Raw genomic sequence first — 9110 nt, 5'->3', positions numbered from 1 at the left:
TCAAATTCACCAGCAGGCACTTAATAGTAGCTCGTTATTTCCTGTCTTGACATCTAACAGCCACTTTCATAAGTGACCTTCTCTTGGCCGGGTGGCTGGTGCCAATTTCCGCCCGTGCTGACCAGCAGTGTGTGGCCCAGCAGCTGGGTCTGGAGTCCGGTTGACCGCGAGTGGACGTGAGTGAGTGTTGGGGAGTGGACCGGGGTGATGAGCGTCGCTGGGCCGTCGAGCATGGCAGCTCATTTGGGCCCAGTTTGGGTTTGAACTGGCCCGGTTCTATGGGTTGGGTGGGGGGGGGGGGGGGGAAGCACTGATGTGGGAGGAAGAGGGGCAGGCAGGCTGGCTCAACTCATTTGGACTGCAGTTAGGGCTGCTCTGGCCAACTGGGGTGGGGTGGGGTTGGGGTTAGTGATTGGATTGGGGGAAGGGGGGTGGAGGGAGGTACAGTAGTAGGCAGCTCAATTGAATTCCGCTTGAGTTTAAACTGGCTTGAGTGGGGAGGGAGGGAGGGTGGGTGATTGGCAGTGAGGTGTAGTGTTCTCCCCAGCTTTGGATTGGTTTAGTTTGGGGTTGAAGTGGCCGTGTTGAGCGATTAGGCTGGGTGGGTCTGCCACGGAGCGTTAGGCCTCACTCTTGGCAGGGCTTTTAAGGTGTTGTGTTCTGCTCCCCAGATGGTTTGGACTGGTTTAGTTTGGGGTTCAAGTGCCCGTGTTGAGCGATTAGGCTGGGTTGCTCTGCCACGGAGCGTTAGGCCTCACTATTGCCGCTCGCTTTGGGCAGAACAGGCAGGCTATTGGCCCGCTTTCCGCCTCCCCGCCACCTGGTAATGATCTGACGTCAGCGAGGAGCTTGCGGTCCGAGCTGCTCGTTGCGCGACCCCCGCACCTCGTTAATCATGCCCCAGTCACGAGAGAGCGCGCCAGGCGTCGACGAGGGCTGCCATGTGACCCGCCGCTAATACTGTTCCCTTCTGTAAGCCGTCGGCCCATGCTGCTGCACCCCCTGTTTCTCATTTAGTGGGCACGTTACTCCAACCTGCACGTTTACACTGACCGACATTCAGAAACATACACAACATTATATAGCCTGCTTCTCCACATCAAGAGGGAAAATAAACGTGTAATCCCGTGCAGATTATGGTTATTGTTGTAGAATAACGCATCTGTGCAGGATGTGAATTGCTTTCCACACCTCTTTAGTCCCCTCTGTGCACTCATTCTACTCTCTTTGCACAGCTTCCAGTATTCTTTCATTTGCTTTTGGATGCTCCCTTTGTAAAATGGCTGGTTCTCCGATAGCCACTAGAGGTAGCTGTCAGCATTGTTCTCGACTTTTCTTTTCTTTTCTTTTCTTTGCATCCTTTTCTGTTTGTCCCCCCTCTTTATTCCTCCTCTCTTTCATGTTACTCCGCCTCGCTTTCTCAGGGTTCTAGACGCTCTTTAGAACCGCCTGCATATTTTCGCCGGGGCCAGAAAACGACTTAGTGTTTAAATCAACAACTCTCCCCTGATTGAGAGGCTCTCTTAAGAAAAATAGTGGAAAAAAAGTCCACCAAGGGCCTTGACATATTGAAATGGGCCTTTACGCCCCTGAAGACCGTCCTCTCTTTCCAGATTATGCACACTATATATGCATGCTGTATAATGAGGATATGGGCCGGAATGCTTTGGGGGAAATACTTTGTGTCCAGACACTCAATGTAAATCTCTGGCCAGAATAAGCCCATGCATCAAGGGGATATACAGCTGGGATTTGTGTACAGTGCAGCAGAAGCCTGTATCACTCTTACATATGCCGGCAAGGAATCTTTCTCTCTCTTTCTCTGTCTCTCTTTCTTTCTCTCTCTCTCTATTTCTCTTTCTCTTTCTCTCTCCTCTGTGACACATGACGGCGCTGTCAGCATGCGCAGTGAAGTTCTTCAGCTGTAACGGATGGTGGTCGTTGTTTGTCATATTGACTGACTAATAATGTCATGGTGTTTACTTGCTCCCTGTCCTTGGAGAGGTGCCTGAGGAGGGTCACGGTGACCCCCCCTGGTGCTGGGAGTGTGGTGGTGACTTGCTGTAGATGTCTGAGATGCCAATAAACAGCTGGTCGTTTGGCAGTGTCTTCCCAGTTGAAGAGCTCCACTGATGGTTGGGCTGGTTCATGTAGGGTGATCAGAGGTGTAAAAGTGCAGCTGTATCTACCATCTACTAAACCACCAGCAGTGTTGCCAGGTCACGTGAGCAAAAATAAACAGCAGGTCTCTGAAAAATAAGCCCTAAAGAAGCGACCAAGTTAGCATCCCCTCCCTGAACCCCTGATGTTATATTTCTGGGGCGGTCATGTTAGAGGAGCCGGCAGTTCCAGCGTAGAGTCGACGCAGAGGACAGGTTTAAGGTGCCCTCTGAGGAAGTGTAGGCTCTGCGTGGATTCTATGCAGGAACAACAAACACGAAGCAAGCCCAAAAGAAGCGACCACAGAAAATACACGCCCCCAAAACCACAACCCGCAACTTCACAAAAAAACAAGCCCAATTCGCTTAGAATAAGAATAATTCTACGTGGCACGACTCTTCAGCCAGGTAGATCAGCTGATTGGTGAAATCACCTGTGTGATAAGCAGAACCAATACATAGTAGGACTTCCACAACTCTGAGCGTGATAACCCCTTTTGTGGCGTCTGTGTGCTCAGCATAAGCATGGACTCATGGAAGAGGAGATTCTGACAACAACAACAACAACAACAAGGCATTTACAGTGAACAGAGAACTACAACAACCAACAATGTGTAATATGTAGCATGTAGCAATTCATTTCACTGGGTCGTTGATGTGAATATGTTTATAGGCCTATAGGTAAGTGTTGGTGACCTGCCAGGCTTACAGTAGTTATCTACTACACTAATGCCTCTCTACACTGCTGGGACCCACAAAATAAACACACACACACCAATCTAGTTTAAGGCCCGTAAACGTTACAGACCTGAGACGGTACACACCAATCTAGTTTAAGGCCTGTAAACGTTACAGCCCCGAGACCGTACACACCAATCGTTACAGACCTGAGACCGTACACTCCAATCTAGTTTAAGGCCTGTAAACGCTTCCATGTGGCTGTGATGGGAACCGAATGGGCAGTGGCACACCAAAGCCATGCAACACGCAAGACACAACGCTTCAGGCGTCGAGTTATCCAATCGCCACCTTTGCATTTTTCTCACCTTCACCTTGTTTTTTTTCTTCCCCCAGGCTCATCATGTCATCCCTCTATCTGTCCTCTTCTTCATCCCTTCTCTTCTTCACCCCCTTTTTTCTTTTTACCTCCTCCCATCTTTTTTCTGTCATTTTCTCACCTTCATTGTCTTTGTCTCTCTCTCTCGCTCTCTCTCTCTCTCTCTCTCTCTCTCTCTCTCTCTCTCTCTCTCTCTCTCTCTCTCTCTCTCTCTCTCTCTCTCTCTCTCTCTCTCTCTCCCTTCATCTCTGTGTTCCCTTTCAAGTCTTGCCAGGAGGCAACAGCGCTCGCTATGAGGAGGAGAGAGGGATGGCTTGGGGTTAAGGGGGTTGGGATGATGGTGGGAGACAATAAAAGAAGAGAAAGAAGCAGAAAGAAAGAGGAAGAAAGAAAGAAAGAGAAAATAATTTGTGGGAATATGAATCACACTGTAGGGCAAATAACTTGGTTCAACAGTGCATGTTTGTTTGTGATTGTCTGTCTGTCTGTCTGTCAGTCTATCTGTGTCTCTTTATGTGTGTGTGTGTGTGTGTGTGTGTGTGTGTGTGTGTATGCTTTGTCACACAGCCTGCGCTCTCCATTCTTTGTAGGGAACTTGTTGTATGTCTGTCTTTGTCTATGTTTTTTTTGTGTGTGTGTGTGTGTGTGTGTGTGTGTGTGTGTGTGTGTGTGTGTGTGTGTGTGTGTGTGTGTGTGTGTGTGTGTGTGTGTGTGTGTGTGTGTGTGTGTGTGTGTGTGTGTGTGTGTGTGTGTGTGTGTGTGTGTGTGTGTGTGTGTGTGTGTGTTTGTGTGTGTGTATACATGCTGTCCCCGGGAGTAGCTCTCCCTCCCTCCATCCCCCCATCCTGCCTCTCTCTCCCTCCCTCCATCCCTCCATCCTGCCTCTCTCTGTCTCTCTGCCTCCCTCCTCCTGAGCAGGTGAGAGCCAGTGTGACAGGCAGACAGATTGAGCGCCAGGTAGGGACGTGTGCTCTGCAGGGGAGGCTCGTGTTCTGCTCATGTTCCTGCATGTTCCGCGCATGTTCCTCTCTGGGCTCGAGGACAGGAGACAAGTGGAGCCCTTGAGAATCCCCTCAGACTGCAGTGGGAAGTTTCCTCTTACATGGGACCCACTCGTGTGTGTGTGTGTGTGTGTTTGGGGGGGGGGGGGGGGGGGTGGAGTTGATGGGAGCTCCTCAATCTCGTACAGATGTATATCCTAACCAGGAAAGAGGAACCTCTCCTAGGATCAGCAGTCAGGTCAGAGAGTGTCTCCTAGGAACAGCCATCAGGTCAGAGAGTGTCTCCTAGGAACAGCCGTCAGGTCAGGGAGTGTCTTCCTAGGAACAGGCAGTCAGGTCTCCTAGGAACAGCCATCAGGTCAGAGAGTGTCTCCTAGGAACAGCAGTCAGGTCTCATAACAGGCGTCAGGTCAGAGAGTGTCTCCTAGGAACAGCCATCAGGTCAGAGAGTGTCTCCTAGGAACAGGCAGTCAGGTCTCCTAGGAACAGCCATCAGGTCAGAGAGTGTCTCCTAGGAACAGCAGTCAGGTCTCATAACAGGCGTCAGGTCAGAGAGTGTCTCCTAGGAACAGCCATCAGGTCAGAGAGTGTCTCCTAGGAACAGCAGTCAGGTCTCATAAACAGGCGTCAGGTCAGAGAGTGTCTCCTAGGAGCAGCCGTCAGGTCAGAGAGTGTCTCCTAGGCAGTCAGGTCTCCTAGGAACAGCCGTCAGGTCAGAGAGTGTCTCCTAGGAACAGCAGTCAGGTCTCATAACAGGCGTCAGGTCAGAGAGTGTCTCCTAGGAGCAGCCCGTCAGGTCAGAGAGTGTCTCCTAGGAGCAGCCGTCAGGTCAGAGCTGCGTTCATCTTCCTCCTGGCTTTAGCCGCGGCTACCTTCCAAATCACAGGCTGTGTCATGGTGTCATGTGTAAAAGAATGCCAGTGAGTCAGTGCTTAATACACCTTTAAGAACCCTAAGGGGGAATCTATAGTCTAGACTACAAGTTTGTCTGGTGACAGCGTAGCACCTGTGGACCTAATGAACCGGCCATAGTGTTCCAGCCGATCCCACAGACTTGAGCACTTTTCCTCTCAAGCCTCTGCACTGAGTCAGACTCTGACTGAGACTGGTCAACCATGAAATGTTCCACATTTAGCCATACAGGCCAGTGTTCATCTGTTGTCCTTGACAAAACTGTTTACAGATTTACACAGATTTCCAAACGTAGTGTAAATTGTTTGATAGAAGCATCTTCCAATTAGATATACATACCGTATATAAATGTATTTACAGAGTGAGTTTAAGGTCACATGCTTAGACCCTTCCCTGTGGTTTGGAGAGCCTGTGATTTTGCTTAGTATTGGGTTGTTATATTTGTGAGGAAAAGTTTTGTAATGTAGGGTTATATGTGTGTGTAAATTTTTTGTAATGTAGATTTGTGTTTGTGAGGAATTCTCCGTTCCTTTTCCTGGTCTTTTGCTTTTCTTCCTGTGCAGTGTTTAGTGTTCAGGAGACATTCTGGAGCTGAGGTCCCTCTGCTTTTCATTTCCTCTATCTACCCTTCCCTCTCTCTCTCTTGCTCTCTCTCTCTCTCTCTCTCTCTCTCTCTCTCTCTCTCTCTCTCTCTCTCTCTCTCTCTCTCTCTCTCTCTCTCTCTCTCTCTCTCTCCACACACACACACACACACACACACACACACACACACACACACACACACACACACACACACACACACACACACACACACACACACACACACACACACACACACACTCCCTTCCTTCTCCATCTCTCGCTCGCCCTCTACATCTCACTCTCTCTCTCTCTTGTTTTATTCATTTCAGATTTTGCACATCCGTTCTTGTCTTATCTCTCTCTCTCTCTCTAGTTCTCTGTCTCTCGTTCTTTTCCAGCCCTCTCCCCCCACACGTTCTGGCCTCTTCTCTCTTGAATAGAGTTTAAACAACACTGCAAATAAATTCTGATAGAGAGGGGGGTGAAGTGTCATATTTAATTTGACACTTTTTGGCCCATGGGGTGCACCATACTTCACCTAAGACTCCTTTATTCCAAGCACACATATGTAAGCATACATTTATATCAGTCAAGCCGCACATAACGAATATCGTAATTCCTACTGAAAAGACGGAATGTATGAGCCATAGTGTGGCCTGGACTCGAACCAAACCAGGCGTTCTCTGGACAGAACACGTGTGTGTGTGTGTGTGTGTGTGTGTGTGTGTGTGTGTGTGTGTGTGTGTGTGTGTGCGTGTGTGCGTGTGTGCGTGTGTGCGTGTGTGCGTGTGTGCGTGTGTGCGTGTGTGCGTGTGTGCGTGTGTGCGTGTGTGCGTGTGAGTGTGTGAGCCAGAGAAAGAAACCAAAGGTTTGAGGCATCTATGTGTGTGTGCTTTTGTGTATCTCTGTTTATATGAGTGACAGAGAGAGAGTGTGTGTGTGTATGTACAGTATGTGTGTGAAGTGGTGAATATAGTTTCCCACCCAGGAACTAAGACTAGTCCAGGATTAAACCTAGACCTAGATTAAGACTAGTCAAAATGAGTAAAATAAGTGCATATGTGAATAGAACAGCGTTTTATACGCTTCGGCTGTCTTTACCGTCTAGTGTGGACGCAGCCCAAGACCTGTTTCACGCTGGATGCCTTGCATGTGCGTAACGACTACGGAGCTTCTTGGTGTGTGTGTGTGTGTTTCATGCAGGAAATGCGAATGTTCTAACCTGTTAACAGGCGCCAAAATGAAAATCAAGACATTCAGCCGCCGTCATGCACACACAACAGACCCAGAGGGAAAACGCTGTACTGTAGCTCGTTCCTTAAACGTTCTAGCTTGTTCCTTACGTATTAATGTTCCTGTGTTCTGCACTAGGCTCAGTAATGTAGTTACAGTGTATCGGAAATGTCAAGAGTGAGGTGTTACAACAGCACGGACTAGTATTATCGTTGGGATTAAGAGAGTGTCAGTAGTGATGATGATTATCGTAAATTCCCAACTACTAGCCGCATCTTAAACATTGATTTTGCAGGATTTCCTCCGCTATGAGGCCTATACAGGGGGGCAGTTATTATGGTGTTAATATGTTTTTGTTTATTTTAACTTCCATAAAACACTGTCCTGCGGCTTAAACAATGTGGCTAATACATAGCAAACTACTGTATTAGTGTCAGATAATGAGGTCTAGCGTCAGTCGTGATGATGATTATTGTTGTCAGTAGTGATGATGAATTTTAGTGTTAGTGATGATTACTGGTGTCAATAGTGATGAAGAGTTTTAAAATGAGAGGATTCGGATGTAGAGTGGGACGCTGAGGTCAAGCATCTCTCCCTCCACAATGGAGCAGTGGAAGGAGTGGCTGATAAAAATGTCACAGACTTACTGCGTAATCAACTGCATGCTATTTAATGTAATCTAATAAATCTGTCTGCTAGCTGCTAGCATGTGGGCATGTTTATGTACAATGTGAATAGTTACTGCTGGGTCGCTGTGCTGTACAATAGCATGTTATTTGTGATTCAACACAGGGGTCTGTTGTTGGTTACTCTATCCTTCTCTCTCTCTCTCCCCCATCCCTCTCTCTCTCTCTCTCTCTCTCTCTCTCTCTCTCTCTCTCTCTCTCTCTCTCTCTCTCTCTCTCCTCTCTCTGGTGATGCTGTTGTTTGAAGACTTACGATGGAAAGCTAAACAACCCCATTTGACGTGATCCTCCATCACCTGATCACGCCTGACCAGTGAGGTCATAGCCAGAATGCTGTTGGGCGCTATGACTACCCCACCCAAAACAACTCCACCCCAACCAACCCCACCCCTCAGTGTCAAAGTCAAAGGTTCCTCTTGTATTCTAATGGAACAGAGGCCCTTGCTATAACCCCCCCCGCCCTCTCCTGTTGGTGTCATAAACCAAAACCAGACCACTCTGTCCAGAACAGAAGCTTCTGGAAATGGAAATGGGTGTGAATGGGGTCCTGTGGTCATGAATAGGTGCCTCTCTCTGAAGCTTGTTTCAGTCCAACAAGAGAGCCACTCCGAACCCTGAGCAGAGTTTACACGTCACACACAGTACTGAGAGATTGACACCGTGATTAAATGATCCAAGACGAGCACAAATTACACAAGAAGCGCACCTTTCCTGAGGGAACACACACACGCACACACACACACACACACACACAAGAGACCAGTGTGGGTGTTCATAGACTCTTAGAAAAAACATTCTCAACACAAACACACACATACTTGCACTCACTCAGACACACTCACACAACTCACACAAACATCTTTTAGTCGTCCAATTGATCAAATAGTGACACACTGAGTCACTGTCTGTGTGCTGACCCACAGACTCAGAATGGTCTGGAACGGAGAGATTGGGGTACAGAGAGATAGAGCGCGAGAGGAAATGAGAGAGCGGAGGCAGACAGAAAGAGAGAAAGAAAGAAGTGAGAGAGAGAGTGGTTTGTGAAGAGAAAGAATTCAGCAACTCCTCCAGATGAGGGAGTCTCCATGGTAGCGGAGGGAAACGTTCCAGTGTGTGTGTGTGTGTGTGTGTGTGTGTGTGTGTGTGTGTGTGTGTGTGTGTGTGTGTAGTGTGTGTGTGTGTGTGTATCCACTTTCTCCGTTCAGCAGAAGCAACAGGCCATACTCTAATGAGACACCATTATGTACATGAACGGCATGAACCACCATGAACAGGCACGCTCTTTAAGCAAACACAAACACACACTCACACACAACGGCTTGCTTTTCACTCAGAAAATGCCAGTGTACACAAATGATGCCATGGAATGATTTGTTTTGGTTCATGGTGGCTTGATTCTGTGTTTCCCTCCATCCGTCCCTCTCTCTCTCTCTCTCTCTCTCTCTCTCTCTCTCTCTCTCTCTCTCTCTCTCTCTCTCTC

This window comes from Sardina pilchardus, chromosome 24 (assembly GCF_963854185.1).
Source record: "Sardina pilchardus chromosome 24, fSarPil1.1, whole genome shotgun sequence".
NCBI classification, from domain to species: domain Eukaryota; kingdom Metazoa; phylum Chordata; class Actinopteri; order Clupeiformes; family Clupeidae; genus Sardina; species Sardina pilchardus.
The sequence above is the reverse complement of the archived record's forward strand: the minus strand, read 5'-3'. Positions refer to the sequence as shown.